Source organism: Triticum urartu, chromosome 6, assembly GCF_003073215.2.
Source record: "Triticum urartu cultivar G1812 chromosome 6, Tu2.1, whole genome shotgun sequence".
Taxonomy (NCBI): Eukaryota; Viridiplantae; Streptophyta; class Magnoliopsida; order Poales; family Poaceae; genus Triticum; species Triticum urartu.
Window position 1 is genome coordinate 478,786,444 of NC_053027.1, and position 18,589 is coordinate 478,805,032.

The following is an 18,589-nucleotide window of genomic DNA, read 5'->3' on the forward strand; positions in this document are numbered from 1 at the left end:
TAAGAGATGTTTGTTGTGCCTTTGGGGTGCCCCCCCCCCGCCTCCGTATATAAAGGGAGGAGGAGGTGGCCGGCCTAGGGGGCGCGCCATAAGGGGGGTCCTACTTGGACTCCTAGTCCAAGTAGTATTCGCCGCCTCCCCCTCCTTCCTTCCACCGAAGAGGGAAAAGGGGAAGGGAGAGAGAGGGAGAAAGAAAGAGGGGGGGGACGGCCCCCTCCCCTAGTCCAATTCGGTTTGGGAAGGGGGGGGCCCTCTCACGTGGCCTTTCTCCTCTCCTCCAATAATGCCCAATATGGGGTCCTACTTGGACTCCTAGTCCAAGTAGGATTCGCCCCCCCCCCCTCATTCCTTCCACCGGAGAGGGAAAAGGGGAAGGGAGAGAGAGGGAGAAGGAAAGAGGGGGGCCGGCCCCCTCCCCTAGTCCAATTCGGTTTGGGCAAGGGGGGAGCCCCTCTCACGTGGCCTTTCTCCTCTCCTCCAATAAGGCCCAATAGGCCCAATACTTCTCCCGGGGGGTTCCGGTAACCTCCCGGTACTCTGGAAAAATGCCCGAACCATTCCGATGTCCGAATGCAACCTTCCAATATATTAATATTTACCTCTTGACCATTTCTAGACTCCTCGTCATGTCCATGATCTCATCCGGGACTCCGAACAAACTTCGGTCATCAAATCACTTAACTAATAATACAAATCGCCATCGAACGTTAAGTGTGCGGACCCTACGGGTTCGAGAACAATGTAGACATGACCGAGACACAACTCTAGTCAATAACCAATAGCGGAACCTGGATGCTCATATTGGCTACTACATATTCTACAAAGATCTTTATCGGTCAAACTGCATAACAACATATGTCATTCCCTTTGTCATCGGTATGTTACTTGCCCGAGATTCGATCGTCGGTATCATCATACCTAGTTCAATCTCGTTACCAACAAGTCTCTTGACTCGTTCCGTAATGCATTATCCCATAACTAACTCATTATTCACATTGCTTGCAAGGCTCATAGTGATGTGCATTACCGAGAGGGCCCAGAGATACCTCTCCGATACACTAAGTGACAAATCCTAATCTTGATCTATGGAAAGTCAACAAACACCATCGGAGACACCTGTAGAGCATCTTTATAATCACCCAATTACATTGTGACGTTTGATAGCACACAAGGTATTCCTCTGGTATTTGGGAGTTGCATAATCTCATAGTCAGAGGAATATGTATAAGTCATGATGAAAGCAATAGCAATAAAACTAAACGATCATTATGCTAAGCTAACGGATGGGTCTTGTCCATCACATCATTCTCTAATGATGTGATCCCATTTATCAAATGACAGCACATGTCTATGGTCAGGAAACTTAACCATCTTTGATTAATGAACTAGTCTAGAAGAGCCATACTAGGGATACTCTGTTTGTCTATGTATTCACACATGTACTAATTTTCCGGTTAATACAATTCTAGCATGAATAATAAAAATTTATCATGATATAAGGAAATATAAATAACAACTTTATTATTGCCTCTAGGGCATATTTCCTTCACCCACCAAGTGGGCACAACCCACTTGGGCGCGCCAGGGAGCCCAGGCACGCCCTGGTGGGTTGTTCTCCCCTTGACCCACCTCTGGTGCCCATATTCTGGTATATAAGTCATTTTAACCTAGAAAAAATAAAGTGAGGACTTTCGGGACGGAGCGCTGCCGTCTCGAGGTGGAACTTGGGCAGGAGTACTTTTTTCCCTCCGGCAAAGCGATTCCGCCGGGGGAACTTCCCTCTCAGAGGGGGAAATCATCGTTATCATCATCACCAACAACTCTCCCATCTTGGGGAGGGCAATCTCCATCAACATATTCAACAGCACCATCTCCTCTCAAACCCTTGTTCATCTCTTGTGTTGAATCTTTGTACCAGAACTTAGATTGGTGCTTGTGGGTGACTAGTAGTTTTGATTACATCTTGTAGTTGATTACTATATGGTTTATTTGGTGGAAGATTATATGTCCAGATCCAATATCTATTTAATACCCCTATGATCTTGAGCATGTTTATCACTTGTGAGTAGTTACTTTTGTTCTTGAGGTCACGGGAGAAATCATGTTGCAAGTAATCATGTGAACTTGATATGTGTTTGATATTTTGATAGTATATATGTTGTGATTCCCTTAGTGGTGTCATGTGAATGTCGACTACATGACACTTCACCATATTTGGGACTAAGGGAATGCATTGTGGAGTAGTTATTAGATGATGGGTTGCGAGAGTGACAAAATCTTAAATCCTAGTTTATGCTCTGTTTCGTAACGGACCGATTTGATCCAAAAGTTTAATGCTATGTTTAGGATTTATCCTTAATACTTTTCTCGTAGTTGCGGATGCTTGTGAGGGGGTTAATCATAAGTAGGAGGTTTGTTCAAGTAAGAACATCACCTAAGCACCGGTCCACCCACATATCAAATTATCAAAGTAGCGAACACAAATCGAATCAACATGATGAAAGTGACTAGATGAAATTCCCGTTGTCGGTGTCAAAACTGGCGGATCTCGGGTAGGGGGTCCCGAACTGTGCGTCTAAGGTGGATGGTAATAGGAGGCAGGGGACATGATGTTTACCCAGGTTTGGGCGCTCTTGATGAAGATAATACCCTACGTCCTACTTGATTGATATTGATGATATGAGTATTACAAGAGTTGATCTACCACGAGATCGTAGAGGCTAAACCCTAGAAGCTATCCTATGGTATGATTGTTGTTTTCCTACAGACTAAACCCTCCAATTTATATAGACATCGAAGGGGGCTAGGGTTACACAGAGTCGGTTACAAGGGAGGAGATCTACATATCCGTATTTCCAAGCTTGCCTTCCACGCCATGGAGAGTCCCATCCGGACACGGGACGAAGTCTTCAATCTTGTATCTTCATAGTCCAACAGTCCGGCCAAAGGATATAGTCCGGCTGTCCGGAGACCCCCTAATCCAGGACTCCCTCAGTAGCCCCTGAACCAGGCTTCAATGACGATGAGTCCGGCGCGCAGATTTGTCTTCGGCATTGCAAGGCGGGTTCCTCCTCTGAATACTCCATAGAAGATTTTGAACACAAGGATAGTGTACGGCTCTGCAAAACAAGTTCCACATACCACCGTAGAGAGAATAATATTTCCACAAATCTAATCTGCTGACACGTTTGACAGCATGACATCATACCACGGCCGGTCATTATTCGAACCGTTTTCCTCAACCAGCACTGCACATATCGCGAGGCGGTTTTCTTGACACGTCTTGTCGAATCAGAGATCGAGTCCCCTTATCACAGGATTCTCGTCAATACGGACGTGGGTAACCCAACCGTGCCATCAATTACGGCACTCGAGGAATAAGAGATTTTACCAGGTAAGTGGGGAGGCGCATCGCCTCTTCCGCCCTTATAAAGGGACAAAGATTCACCCTTTTTACCCATGCCTTCTTCCTCCTTGCTTATCCATTCTCGCGCACTCGAGCTCCAGCGCCCAAGTTCGCGTCTTTCTCCTCAAACCACTCCAAGCATGTCCGGAGCGGGAGGCAAGTGGATGTTCTCCTCAGTCACGGAGGAGAACATCGCAAAGCTACGGGAAGCCGGATATCTGGCCACGAACATCACGCACCGGCTGCTAGATGTGGGGCAGATCATCCCTACGCCCGCACCCCATGAGAGGGTAGTTTTCCTTACCCACTTTGTCCGCGGACTGGGATTTCCTCTTCACCCGTTTGTCCGCGGGCTCATGTTCTACTACAGGCTGGATTTTCATGATCTGGACCCCAATTTCATCCTCAACATCTCGGCGTTTATCGTCGTGTGTGAGGCCTTCCTCCGCATCAGGACCCACTTCGGCATGTGGCTGAAGACTTTCAATATTAAACCGAAGGTGGTGGTCGGCCAGCAAGCAGAGTGCGGAGGCGCCATGGTGGGAAAAATGCCTAATGTCACCTGGCTTGAAGGCTCCTATGTGGAGACCATAAAGGAGTGGCAATCGGGGTGGGTTCTATATCACCGAGCCATGCGACACCAACTGGGTGGCGCCCCCCAAATTTCGATCCGGAATCCCCACGCGGCTTACCTCCTGGAAAGAGAAGGGCCTGTCCTGGGGTTCCCCAGTAGAGCTGACCGGACTCCAGACCTGCATCAAGAACATGATGAGCAAGAAAATCAAGCTCGTCAACGTGGTCCAGGTCATGCTCTTCCGCCGGATTCTCCCGTGTCAACGACGGGTATTCAATTTGTGGGAGTTCGACCCAGCCAAGCACCAGACGCTGCGAGAGCTCTTCGACACGATGCACAAGGACGTCTGGAAGGTGCTGTTCAAGGGTGCCGAGGTACCTCCTCCCCTTACCGAGGACCACAAACTCAGCGCAAAGCGCCATGCCAATCCGGTAAGTTTTTTATTTCTCGCAGGATATTTATTTGCCCCAATTTAATCATGTGCGGGATCTAAGCTTCCATGCTATTAGCAGGACTGGGTAGAGACAGCGGAGCAGATCGACTGCCCAGCCCCCCTGCCTGAAGATCCTGCAAATGCTCTCCTAACGGAGATGCTGGTTCCGGCGCCTTACGAGGTGTCGTTGAAGAAGGCCAAGAAGAAGGCCACGGGGACCCGAAAGGATCTCCGGCCCAAGGTTATATCGGACTCATTGTCCGATAACTCCGACGCGCCCTCCTCCCACGAAAACAAGGAGGAGGAAGAGGAAAGTTCTCCCCCCCAGTCGGGGGAGACAAGAAAAGGAAGGCCGCCCCAATCGGGGAGGCCAAAGGTTCCAAGAAAGGAAGGGCCCTCCTTCTGGACTGCTCCACGACGGCCGCCCACAACGATGACGAGTGGTTACCCAGGGAAAAGCCCCTGGCGAAGTCGTAAGTATCCAGATACCGTAGTAATTCATGGTATGTTTTATTGCACCGCTTCTCCTTACGCCAGATATGATTATGCAGTCCGTCCCGAGCCCATATCGACGTATCTTCGTCGGACGGTTCTTTGGACTCGTCGGATATGAATAGCGATTCACTTCCGACCGCCTCCACCCCTTGCCCTACGGACAACATCGAGGTGTTGTCTCAAAAGGCACCGATCCTAGGGGAGGTAGTCCTGGGGGCACCTCGAGGCGACCTTCCGGACCCTGGGTGCAAAGGGAGCAAGATTCCCACGGGCTCCCAGTTCGGCCCCCAGCCGAACACTGTGCCAGAACCTTCAGTGGTTTCGGACTCCGGCAGGTAACCTCCCGTTAAGGGGGGCAAGCCGCCTGTGCCGGTGGCCTCTGTCCATCCAGAGGCATCGGACAACTTGCTGGAAGCGCTTCGTGGCGCTTCCATCGATGAAGAGCACCGCACTATCATGAGTGCGGTGATCGAGAAAGTTCAGTCCGCCAAAAACTGACTAACTGAAGCTTGTGCCAGCCTCCAACGGGCTTTCAGGTAGCAATGAAAATATAGGAAAATATTACCGCATAGACAGTAGCCCCTGATGCTCTGTTTGGAGTCTAATCATAATATGTCTATGTGCATATGCAGGCTTCACTACTGGCCGCTGCCGCACGTACTGTGGAGGTCGCTGCACTGAAGCAGGACCTTGACTGGTCCGAGGACGAGCTCGACCTTACCAAGAGGCAGCTCGAGGAGAGCACAGGTAAGCAATACCTTGTCTATATATTAAAAAAGAAATTTGCTTTTAAAATAATAGGATCATCATGAATTTGCCAGGGGCCACAACCGAGGTGGCGACCCTGAAGAAGGCGTTGTCCGAGGCCAAAGACAAAGCGGCCAAGGAGCGCATTGAACGGGAAAAACAAGAAGCCCGGGTAGGCGAGGTGCAGCAAGAGCTCAAAGCTCTCGCCAAAAAACACGAGTCCTTGGATCTTGACTCTACGACGCGAGAGTCCGAGCTTGCAAAGGCGCTTGAAAGCGCATAGAGCGCCAAGGCTGAAGCCCACAAGGCCCTCCAGGAGAATGATTTGGTGAAGAAGATAGCAGCGGGTAATGCATTCATTATGCAAAGCAAGCATGTGAAGGAAACTTTCCTTTTACTTACCCGAGTTTGGAGCTCTCCAGGAGCGTTCAAAGATCTTCCCTGCAGTGTGCTGGATGCCACGGAGTTTTACCGAGCTGAGGAGGGGAGCTCGACGGAAAAGTTGTTTTGGTCTCAGTATATTGGGACTGAACACCCAATGCCCTTGAGCGACCAGCTGAAGCAACTGGTCGAGCTTCACAAGGCGGCCGAACAGGCCATGAAGGGTCTTATAGTCTGGATGTGGCCTGGCGATCCCCTGCCTAGCAGCTACTTCGGTCTGGTGAGGTGGCTTGTGGATGCCTGCCCGCGGCTTGAAGTCCTAAAGCGGTCTGTCTGCATCGAGGGTGCGTGCAGGGCTTTTGCCCGGGCGAAGGTGCACTAGGCGAAGCTGGAAGCCGTAAAGCTGGTGAAGGAGGGGCCACCAGAGGGCAAGGAGCATCGCTGCCCCAAAATTTATTATGACAGTGTCCTGAAGGGTTCCCGCCTTGTGGCAAAGGAATGTGCTAAAGATGTAATTTTTGAATGAACATGCTCATGTGATCCTGTAATGTGAAACGAGTTCATTTGCGCTATGCAACGCTTTTTGAATTTAAAATATTACCTTCTGAGCGGCCGTTTATAAAATCTGAGAGTTGGCCAGTCGTTGGCTTCTGCCCCCATGTAGCTAGTATTGGGGTGTTCAGGATAAACCTGAACACTCTTTATCCCAATTTTGGGTCCTTCGAGGGAGGTATTCAGCGCAACGAACCAGGCAATTGGACTATAAGGCTTTATCACTCTCACTTAGCCATAGAAGTCTACAATTTTAAATTTTGGCGAAGCCCCTAGTATTCGGAAGGCCAAATTTGGGGCGCTATATACGCCTAAGTCGGGCAAGGCCGACTCCTCGCCCGAAGCGGAAAAAGTCTTTAAGGACTTGAGACCTTGATAACCCAAAATTATAGGGGATCAATTGTAGCCTCTTTCGATAAGTAAGAGTGTCGAACCCAACGAGGAGCTAAAGGTAGAACAAATATTCCCTCAAGTTCTATCGACCACCGATACAACTCTACGCACGCTTGATGTTCGCTTTACCGGAAACAAGTATGAAACTAGAAGTACTTTGTAGGTGTTTCTGGGTAAGCTTCCAAGAAAGTAAAGTGCACGTAAATAAAAGCTAGGGTCTGTTTAGATAAAGACACAACTAAATTAGTTTTAGTAAAGAGCTTTTGTCAACAAGAAAGTTATTTGTCCCTAGGCAATCGATAACTAGACCGGTAATCATTATTGCAATATTATTTGAGGGAGAGGCATAAGCTAACATACTTTCTCTACTTGGATCATATGCACTTATGATTGGAACTCTAGCAAGCATCCGCAACTACTAGAGATTCATTAAGGTAAAACCCAACCATAACATTAAAGCATCAAGTCCCTTTTATCCTTACGCAAACAACCTACTTACTCGGGTTTGTGCTTCTGTCACTCACGCCACCCACCATAAGCAAATCATAAGCATATTGCAAACCCTACAGCGGGAATCCCTCACGCTTGCGCGACACGGAGAGCACCATAGGACAGCACCAATAATAAAACATACAACTCAAACCAATCACGATCATCAAATAGCCATTAGGAAAAAACAGATCTACTCAAACATCATAGGATAGCCATACATCATTGGGAAATAATATATAGCCGTTGAGAACCATGTTTAAGTAGAGATTACAGCGGGTAAGAGAGAGGTTACACCGCTGCATAGAGGGGGGAAGAGTTGGTGATGATGGCGGTGAAGTTGTTGGTGAAGATCGTGGTGATGATGATGGCCCCCGGTGGCACTCCGGTGCCACCGGAAGCGAGGGGGAGAGAGCCCCCCCTCCTTCTTCTTCTTATTCCTTGACCTCCTCCCTAGATGGGAGAAGGGTTTCCCCTCTAGTCCATGGCCTCCATGGTGTGGGAGGGGCGAGAGCCCCTCCGAGATTGGATCTGTCTCTCTGTCTCTCTCTGTTTCTGCGATCTCAGATTCTTCCCTTTCACCGTTTCTTATATTCCTGGAGATCCGTAACTCCGATTGGGCTGAAATTTTAACACGGTCACTATCTGGATATTTGATTTCTTGCGGCGAAAGAAGGGCTCCAACCGCCTTACGGGGTGGCCACGAGGGTCAGAGGCGCGCCTGACACCCTGGGGCGCGCCCCCCTACCTCGTGCCCCCCTCAGGCACCGTCTCGCGATGATTCCACTTCCCAAAATTCATAAATATTCCAAAATAAATCTCCGTCAGTTTTTATTCCATTTGGACTCCGTTTGGTATGGGTTTTCTGTGAAACAAAAAACATGCAACAAACAGGAACTGGCACTGGGCACTTGATCAATATGTTAGTCCCAAAAATAATATAAAAAGTTGCCAAAAAGTATATGAAAGTTGAATAATATTGGCATGGAACAATCAAAAATTATAGATACAACGGAGACGTATCAGCATCCCCAAGCTTAATTCCTGCTCGTCCTCGAGTAGGTAAATGATAAAAAAGATAATTTTTGATGTGGAATGCTACCTAGCATAATCTTGATCATATGTCTAATCATGGCATGAATATTAAGACACGAGTGATTCAAAGCAATAGTCTATCCTTTGACATAAAAATAATAATACTTCAAGCATACCAACCAAGCAATTATGTCTTATTGAAATAACATAGCCAAAGAAAGCTCATCCCTACAAAATCATATAGTCTGGCTATGCTCCTTCTTCACCACACAAAGCATTCACATCATGCACAACCCCGATGACAAGCCAATCAATTGTTTCATACTTTTGACGTTTCTCAAACCTTTTCAACTTTCACGCAATACATGAGTGTGAGCCATGGACATAGCACTATAGGTGTAATAGAATATGATGATGGGGGTTAAGTGGAGAAGACAAAAGGAGAAGATAGTCTCACATCAACTAGGCGTATCAACGGGCTATGGAGATGCCCATCAATAGATATCAATGTGAGTGAGTAGGGATTGCCATGCAACAGATGCACTAGAGCTATAAGTATATGAAAGCTCAAACTGATACTAAGTGGGTGTGCATCCAACTTGCTTGCTCATGAAGACCTAGGGCATTTGAGGAAGCCCATCGTGGAATATACAAGCCAAGTTCTATAATGAAAATTCCCACTAGTATATGAAAGTGATAACTCAAGAGACTCTCTATATGAAGAACATGGTGCTACTTTGAAGCACAAGTGTGGTAAAAGGATAGTAACATTGCCCCTTTTTTTGCGGGCTTCTTTGCCCCCCCTTTTTTTATTTAGGCTTCTTTGGCCTCTCTCTTTTGGGGGGGGGGGCAATGCTCTAATAATTATGATCATCACACTTTTATTTACTTACAACTCAATATTACAACTCGATATCTAGAACAAGGATATGACTCTATATGAATGCATCCGGCGGTGTACCGGGATGTGCAATGATCTAGCGTAGCAATGACATCAAAAAACGGACAAGCCATGAAAACATCATGCTAGCTATCTTACGATTATGCAAAGCAATATGACAATGAATGCTCAAGTCATGTATATGATGATGATGAGAGTTGCATGGCAATATATCTCGGAATGGCTAGGTATGGTGGCTGTTTTGAGGAAGGTATATGGTGGGTTTATGGTACCGGCGAAAGTTGCGCGGTACTAGAGAAGCTAGCAATGATGGAAGGGTGAGAGTGCGTATAATCCATGGACTCAACATTAGTCATAAAGAACTCACATACTTATTGCAAAAATCTATTAGTATCAAAATAAAGTACTATGCGCATGCTCCTAGGGGGATAGATTGGTAGGAAAAGACCATCGCTCGTCCCCGACCGCCACTCATAAGGAAGACAATCAATAAACACCTCATGCTCCGACTTTGTTACATAACGGTTCACCATACGTGCATGCTACGGGACTTGCAAACCTCAACACAAGTATTTCTCAATTTCACAATTACTCGACTAGCATGACTCTAATATCACCATCTATATCGCAAAACTATTGCAAGGAATCAAACATATCATATTCAGTGATCTACAAGTTTTATGTAGGATTTTATGACTAACCATGTGAATGACCAGTTCCTGTCATCTCTCTAAATAGATATAAGTGAAGCAAGAGAGTTTAATTCTTTCTACAAAAAGATATGCCCACGCTCTAACAATATAAGTGAAGCAAAAGAGCATTCTACAAATGGCGGTTGTCTATGTAAAGAAACAGGCAATCCAAACTTCAAATGATATAAGTGAAGCACATGAAGCATTCTATAAAGCCATACTCAAAAGATATAAGTGAAGTGCAATGAGCATTCTATAAATCAACCAAGGACTATCTCATACCAGCATGGTGCATAAAAAGAAAAATAAAAACCTAAATGCAAAAGACGCTCCAATACTTGGACATATCGCATGAACAAAACGAATCCGAAAACATACTGATATTTATTGAAGAAAGAGGGGATGCCTACCCAGCATCCCCAAGCTTAGACGCTTGACTCTCCTTGAATATTTACTTGGGGTGCCTCGGGCATCCCCAAGCTTGAGCTCTTGCCTCTCTTCCTTCTTCTCACATTGAAACCTTCTCGATCATCGAACACTTTCATCCACACAAAACTTCAACAAAAAACTCGGTAAGATCCGTTAGTATAATAAAGCAAATCACTACTCTAAGTACTATTGAAAACCAATTCATATTTTGTTATTGCATTGTGTGTACTGTAATATAATTTTTTCATGGCTTAATCCACTGATATAAATTGATAGTTTCATCAAAACAAGCAAACTATGCATCAAAAACAGAATCTGTCTAAAACAGAACAGTCTGTAGCAATCTGAACATTCACCATACTTATGATACTTGAAAAATTCTTCCAAAATTAGGAAAAATAAAAAATTTGTACAGAAAGACAGTGCAAAAAATATCAGAACTATTTGATGTTCTAGTAAAACATTAAAATTCATGCACTACAGCCAAAGTTTCTGTCCTGCACCGCACAAACCAACAAGCATTGTAACCATCCTAAAGGCAAACCTTGGCACATTATTTTTATAATACAATGGAATTGTAAAAGGGGATAATTATTTTTATTGAAAATTTTCTGTAATCAAGATTCACAAAGTTTCCGTGAGCATGAACAAAGTTCAAGGCTAGCTCCCACTTCAACAATGCTTGTCTTTCTCACTTTCGCTTTCCTTTTTGAAAAAGTTTTGGGTTCCCCTCTTTATTTTTGTTGTTTTTAAACTATATAAAAGCACTCAACAGAAATAAATGACTCTCTAAAACTTCCGGGTTGTCTCCCTGGCAGCGCTTTCTTTAAAGACATTAAGCTAGGCATATAGTGCTCAAGTAATGGATCCACCCGGATCCCAAGGTATATCAAAGCCAATTTTAATTAACAATGATTTGTAATTTAGTAGTGAGCACAAAGCAACATATATCATGTAACTACGAAGTCTAACTCTCTTCCTATGCATCGGCATATCATAAAATAACAATTCATGCATACATAGTAAAGGCCAATGCATAGTATAAACAGTTTCTTGCAATTTTGTCATATTGGAAACATAGAGAGGTGGAGATATAGTTCCTCTCTCATAATAATTGCAAGTAGGAGCAGCAAGCACATGCATATTATATTCATCAAAATCATCATGTGCAACGGTAAAAGGCAACCCATCAATATAATCCTTAATAAGTGCAAACTTCTCCGATATAGTGTAGTTGGGAGAATTCAAAAAGATAATAGGACTATCATGTGTGGGTGCAATAGCAACAATTTCATGTTTAAACATAAGGAACTATAGCAAGTTCATCTCCATAAGCATAATTCATATTGGCATCTTGGCCACAAGCATAGCAAGCATCATCAAAAAGGGATATTTCAAAAGAATCAACGGGATCATAACAGTCATCATAGCAATCATCCTTCAGTAAGCACGAAGGGAATTTAAACAATGTATGAGTTGAAGAGTTACTCTCATTAGAAGGTGGGCACGTGTAGCTAATCCGCTCTTCCTCCTTTTGTTATTCGCTCTCCTCATCATCTTTTTCATCCAATGAGCTCACAGTTTCATCAATTTCTTCTTCCATAGACTCCTGCAAAATATTAGTTTCTTCTTGGGCAGCGGAGTACTCCTCAATATATTGTTTAACATAGGCATTAGAAGCATAATTCTCATAACAATATTCAAGTATGGCAAAAATTTCAGATTTGTAAAGAGTAGCATCATACTTTTCAATCAAAGAAGCAATTTCAAAAGCACCCTTAAAAGCAACAAATTCTTCAATTAGTTGAACATCATAGTAACTATAAGCACCTTTAGCATACGAAGATACAATTCCATTATCACTAAACTCACATTGGTAGGGAAGGTGTTTCTTAGGGTTTTCAGAACAACAAGTAAAATCATAATAATAGCATAAATTCCAAGCATAGCATTGCATAGTATTAATTTGATGCTGTAAAAGTTTCCCTTTTTGAGATATAGGGTGTCGCACATAACAAGCATGCTCATCTAAAGATTTGCCCTCAACTAAGCTAGTTGGGGTTTCAGCACGAGCACATAGGGATCGAAGATGATCCAAGTAATAACCTTCAGCGGTGTGATAGATTTTGATTGGTTCTTCAACCATTGGTTCAGTAGGTACAACTAATTTTTTTGGTATTTTGCGTTTCCTACCCATAACTAAAGATAGGAAACAACTAAGAACAGCAAATAAAAATTACTTAGTGATAAAGCAAACAAGCACACACGAGAATATTCACCCCATGCTATTGCTCCCCGGCAACGGCGCCGGAAAAAGGTCTTGATAACCCACAAGTATAGGGGATCAATTGTAGCCTCTTTCGATAAGTAAGAGTGTCAAGCCCAACGAGGAGCTAAAGGTAGAACAAATATTCCCTCAAGTTCTATCGACCACCGATACAACTCTAGGCACACTTGACGTTCGCTTTACCAGAAACAAGTATGAAACTAGAAGTACTTTGTAGGTGTTTTTGGGTAAGCTTCCAAGAAAGTAAAGAGAATGTAAATAAAAGCTAGGGGTTGTTTAGATAAAGACACAACTAAATTAGTTTTAGTAAAGAGATTTTGTCAACAAGAAAGTTATTTGTCCCTAGGCAATCGATAACTAGACCGGTAATCATTATTGCAATATTATTTGAGGGAGAGGCATAAGCTAACATACTTTCTCTACTTGGATCATATGCACTTATGATTGTAACTCTAGCAAGAATCCGCAACTACTAAAGATTCATTAAGGTAAAACCCAACCATAGCATTAAAGCATCAAGTCCCCTTTATCCCATACGCAAACGACCTACTTACTCGGGTTTGTGCTTCTGTCACTCACGCCACCCACCATAAGCAAATCATAAGCATATTGCAAACCCTACAGCAGGAATGCCTCATGCTTGCGCGACACGGAGAGCACCATAGGACAGCACCAATAATAAAACATACAACTCAAACCAATCACGATCATCAAATAGCCATGAGGACAAAACAGATCTACTCAAACATCATAGGATGGTCATACATCATTGGGAAATAATATATAGCATTGAGCACCATGTTTAAGTAGAGATTACAGCGGGTAAGAGAGAGGTTACACCACTGCATAGAGGGGGGAAGAGTTGGTGATGATGGCGGTGAAGTTGTTGGTGAAGATCGCGGTGATGATGATGGCCCCCGGTGGCACTCCGGTGCCACCGGAAGCGAGGGGGGAGAGCCCCCCTCCTTCTTCTTCTTCCTTGACCTCCTCCCTAGATGGGAGAAGGGTTTTCCCTCTGGTCCATGGCCTCCATGGCGTGGGAGGGGCGAGAGCCCCTCCGAGATTGGATCTGTCTCTCTGTCTCTCTCTGTTTCTGCGTTCTCAGATTCTTCCCTTTCACCGTTTCTTATATTCCCGGAGATCCGTAACTCTGATTGGGCTGAAATTTTAACATGATCTCTATCCGTATATTAGCTTTCTTGCGGAGAAAGAAGGGCTCCAACCGCCTTACGGGGTGGCCACGAGGGTCAGGAGCGCCCTGACACCCTGGGGCGCGCCCCCCTACCTCGTGCCCCCCTCAGGCACCGTCTCGCGATGATTCCACTTCCCAAAATTCATAAATATTCCAAAATAAATCTCCGTCAGTTTTTATTCCGTTTGGACTCCATTTGGTATGGGTTTCTGCGAAACAAAAAACATGCAACAAACAAGAACTGGCACTGGGCACTGGATCAATATGTTAGTCCCAAAAATAATATAAAAAGTTGCCAAAAAGTATATGAAAGTTGAATAATATTGGCATGGAACAATCAAAAATTATAGATACGACGGAGACGTATCAGACCTCTCGAACAGCGACCAGCTCTTGCCTTATCATGACTGTCAGTTTTCGGCTTTCTCGACTGAGGTGCTCGTCCGAAAGAACCGGGACACAATCACAGTAGTTCTCCCAGTGCTACCTTAGCCGATATAGCGGAACGTAAGGTACCAAAACATGGGAGCCGGGCAAACCCAACTATTGACCCAAGACATGATTCGAAGCTGATGCATATAATGCTTTAAGTTCGGGGTGCCGCACTGTTGAAAGTGTTCGGACTTCTCACGCCATATTATGGGGTAAGCGAAAGCCCCTGGCGTACTGACCATACTAGAATGTACGGGTGCAAGTTGTCGTAAATGAACATATCAGCAAAAAAAGGATGGATAATGCAATAATAGACTAATGCTATGCATTGTTATTTAAATAATACATCGAAGCGTACTGGTACAAGTAGTGTAATAAGCAAAGAATAGGACTATTTGACATGTCCTATCCAAGGGCAAGCTGCGTATGGGTAGTAAAAAGCGGGTATATCGTTTGTTATTAGAGACCACCTGGGGGTTCCCTTGTACGTCTTAGCTTCTTGCCTCCTTGGTTGTTCCTTCCCGTAATGTGTTTTGCAATCATACTGCCGGAAAGGGCTCCCAAAGAGTAAGGTCCTAAAAGAGAAAAAATGATAAAGGTATGCAGCCCCTAGGGAGGTTAAGCCGCATTGCGAGACGTGCCCTGATCGTGCCCCCGCCTATGCCCATGGTATTTTTAGTGCGTAATTATGTATGCGTGGCGCGGATTTTGTCGCTTGACTGGGACTAGGACGGGGCCCGAATTGCTAGGCAAGCTCTGAATGTGCCAGGCGATCCTGTTGCAGGTTACTCCGGACTCGCTTAACGGTGTCCGGCGGTTGTATCGCCGAATTGGTGGTTTGCCTTAAAAGGCTGCTTTGTGCTTCTGCTGCGAGGGCCGCAGTGTGCTCTTCCGTGCGGAGCGAGTGCTCTGTGTTTCCATTGACTGTAATGACCCCCTAGGTCCTGGCATCTTGAGCTTGAGGTATGCGTAATGCGGTACCGCATTGAATTTTGCAAATGCGGTTCGCCCGAGCAGTGCGTGATAGCCACTGCGGAACAGGACGATATCGAAGATTAACTCCTCGCTTCGGAAGTTGTCCGGAGATCCAAAGACCACTTCCAGTGTGATTGAGCCCGTGCAACGGGCCTCTACACCTGGGATGATGCCCTTAAAGGTGGTTTTGGTGGGTTTGATCCTCGAGGGATCTATACCCATTTTGCGCGATGTATCCTGATAGAGCAGGTTCAGGCTGCTACCGCCGTCCATAAGGACTCGAGTGAGGTGAAATCCGTCGATGATGGGGTCTAGGACCAATGCGGCGGATCTGCCATGACGGATACTAGTGGGGTGGTCCTTCCGATCAAAGGTGATCGGACATGAGGACCATGGGTTGAACTTTGGGTGACGGGCTCTATCACATAGACGTCCCTTAGCACACGCTATCGTTCCCTTTTGGGAATGTGGGTTGCGTATATCATGTTCACCGTCTTCACTTGTGGGGGGAACCTCTTCTGTCCTCCCGTGTTCGGCGGCCGGGGCTCCTCCTCATCATCACTATGCAGCCCCTTGTCCTTGTTTTCGTCATTCAACTTGCCGGCCTGCTTGAATGCCCATCATTCTCTGTTGGTGTGATTGGCTGGCTTATCGGGGGTGCCGTGGATTTGACACGAGCGATCAAGTATGTGATCCAAACTGGATGAGCCTGGAGTACTTCTTTTGAATGGCTTTTCCGCTGACCGGATCTAGAGCCTCTGAATCCGGCATTGACTATCGTATCATCGATGTTATCGCCGTTGTTGCGGCGCTTTTGTCTGTTACGACGTGGTCTGCCGTTGGCATCTTTAGTATCCGAAGTGCCCGGATTCCTTGATGTGTTGTTGCTGCGAGCCAGCCAGCTATCCTCGTCCGCGCAAAAGCGGGTCATGAGTGTCATGAGGGCTGCCATAGACTTCGGCTTCTCCTGGCCGAGGTGCTGGGCGAGCCACTCGTCACGGATGTTATGCTTGAATGCCGCTAAGGCCTCTACATCCGGACAGTCGACAATTTGGTTTTTCTTAGTTAGGAACTGTGTCCAGAATTGCCTGGCCGATTCCCTGGGCTGCTGAGTTATATGGCTCAAGTCATCAGCATCTGGTGGTCGCACATAAGTGCCCTGGAAGTTGTCAAGGAATGCACCTTCCAAATCCTCCCAACTGCCGACGGAATCTGCTGGCAAGCTATTCAGCCAATGCCGAGCTGGTCCTTTGAGTTTTAGTGGGAGGTACTTGTTGGCATGCAGATCATCACCGCGAGCCATGTGGATGTGGAGGAGGAAATCCTCAATCCATACAGCGGGATCTGTTCTACCATCATACGATTCGATATTTACGGGTTTAAAACCCTCCAGGAATTCATGATCCATAACTTCATTCGTGAAGCATAGGGGGTGTGCGGCGCCTCTGTGCCGGGCTATATCACGACGCAGTTCATATGAGTCTTGTCTGTTGTATTCAGCCCGGCCGGATTTACTTTTAGTGTATCCGACGTGACAGTCATCGTCCCGCGTTGGCGCACGTCCCCATGACCCGTATATCGACCTTGCATGTTTTGCCCTGCTTTCCAATACGTCTCGCAGGTCCCGCGTGTTTCCCCGGGCCTTGGTATTTTTGTTTGAGTGGCGGCGGGGTGCAGGATGAACTTCAGGCTGAAACACCTCTCTAGCTCGGCCACGAGGTGGCCGGTCAGCCGCATCATACACTGGTGATGTAGGTTTCAATGCTACCTCCTCGAGGTGAGGTAGCAACCTGCGCTTTGGGTAACTCTTGGAGGGGCGCTCGAGTTCGTATTCCTTGGCTGCAAGGACTTCGGTCCATCTGTCTGCTAGCAAATCTTGATCAGCTCGAAGCTGTTGTTGCTTTTTCTTCAAGCTATTTGTTGTGGCCATAAGCCGGCGCTTGAAGCGCTCCTGCTCGCCGGGATCCTCAGGCACGATAAATTCTTCGTCGCCGAGGCTCACCTCATCTTCGGAGAGAGGCATGTAATTGTCCTCCTCCGATTCTCCATCTGTTGCCTTCTCTGGAGGGCTAGCTTTTTCACCCTCCCGCTCTAAATCGTGCTGGAGGGGATTGTTGTTGTCTTCGGCAGTATCCGGAGTGTTATTGTCTCTTGTGCCGGTATCACTAATTTTTCTATGGAGGGACTTAGAGCGGCACTGCTGACGTCGATGCTTGGGTTGCTTCTTGGAGGGGTCATCCTCCGCTGTCTCGTCGTCATTGCCTTCTTTGGGGGTGTCCACCATATATATATATATCATATGATGAGGTGGTAGTCCAGCGCCCTGTGGGTGGTGGTTCCTGTTCGTCTCCTGCATCGTCGTCCATACCGTCGATGTCTTCGGAGTCGAAGTCGAGCATGTCGGTTAAATCGTCGATAGTGGCTACTAAGTGGGTGGTGGGTGGGGAGCAAATTTCTTCATCGTCCGCATCCCATTCTAGTCGGACATAGTTCGGCCAAGGTTCTCCTGACAAGGAGAGAGACCTTAATGAATTTAGCACGTCGCTGAAAGGTGAGTGCTGAAAGATATCCGCGGAGGTGAACTGCATGATCAGTGCCCAATCAGATTCGATAGGCATGGACACAGGTGGCTCAGAGTCCATGGCCGGAGACGAATCCAGTAGTTCGGCAACACGGCTCTCGTAAGGGGTGAAGTCAGTATCCGGCTCTATCGCCACTAAAAGTGTGGCCTCCATGGCGGGGTCTATCCCCCCATCCTCGGACAGCGCAATTTGCTCCGGATTGAGGGCCGGAGTAGTTGTAGGTGTGATCTCCCGAACACTGTCCGACGGCAGAGTTACGTCATGCTCATCATGATTGTGCGGCGCACCTGAGAAGGGCTCAAATCCGTCGAAGATCAAGTCTCCGCGGATGTCGGCAGTGTAGCTTAAGTTTCCGAACCTGACCTGATGGCCAGGGGCGTAGCTCTCGATCTGCTCCAAATGGCCAAGCGAGTTGGCCCGCAGTGCGAAGCCGCCGAATACGAAGATCTGTCCTGGGAGGAAAACCTCACCCTGGACCGCATCGTTACCGATGATCGAAGGAGCCATCAAGCCTTACGGTGACGGCACAGTGGAACTCTCAATGAAAGCACCAATGTTGGTGTCAAAACCGGCGGAGGGTAGGGGGTCCCGAAC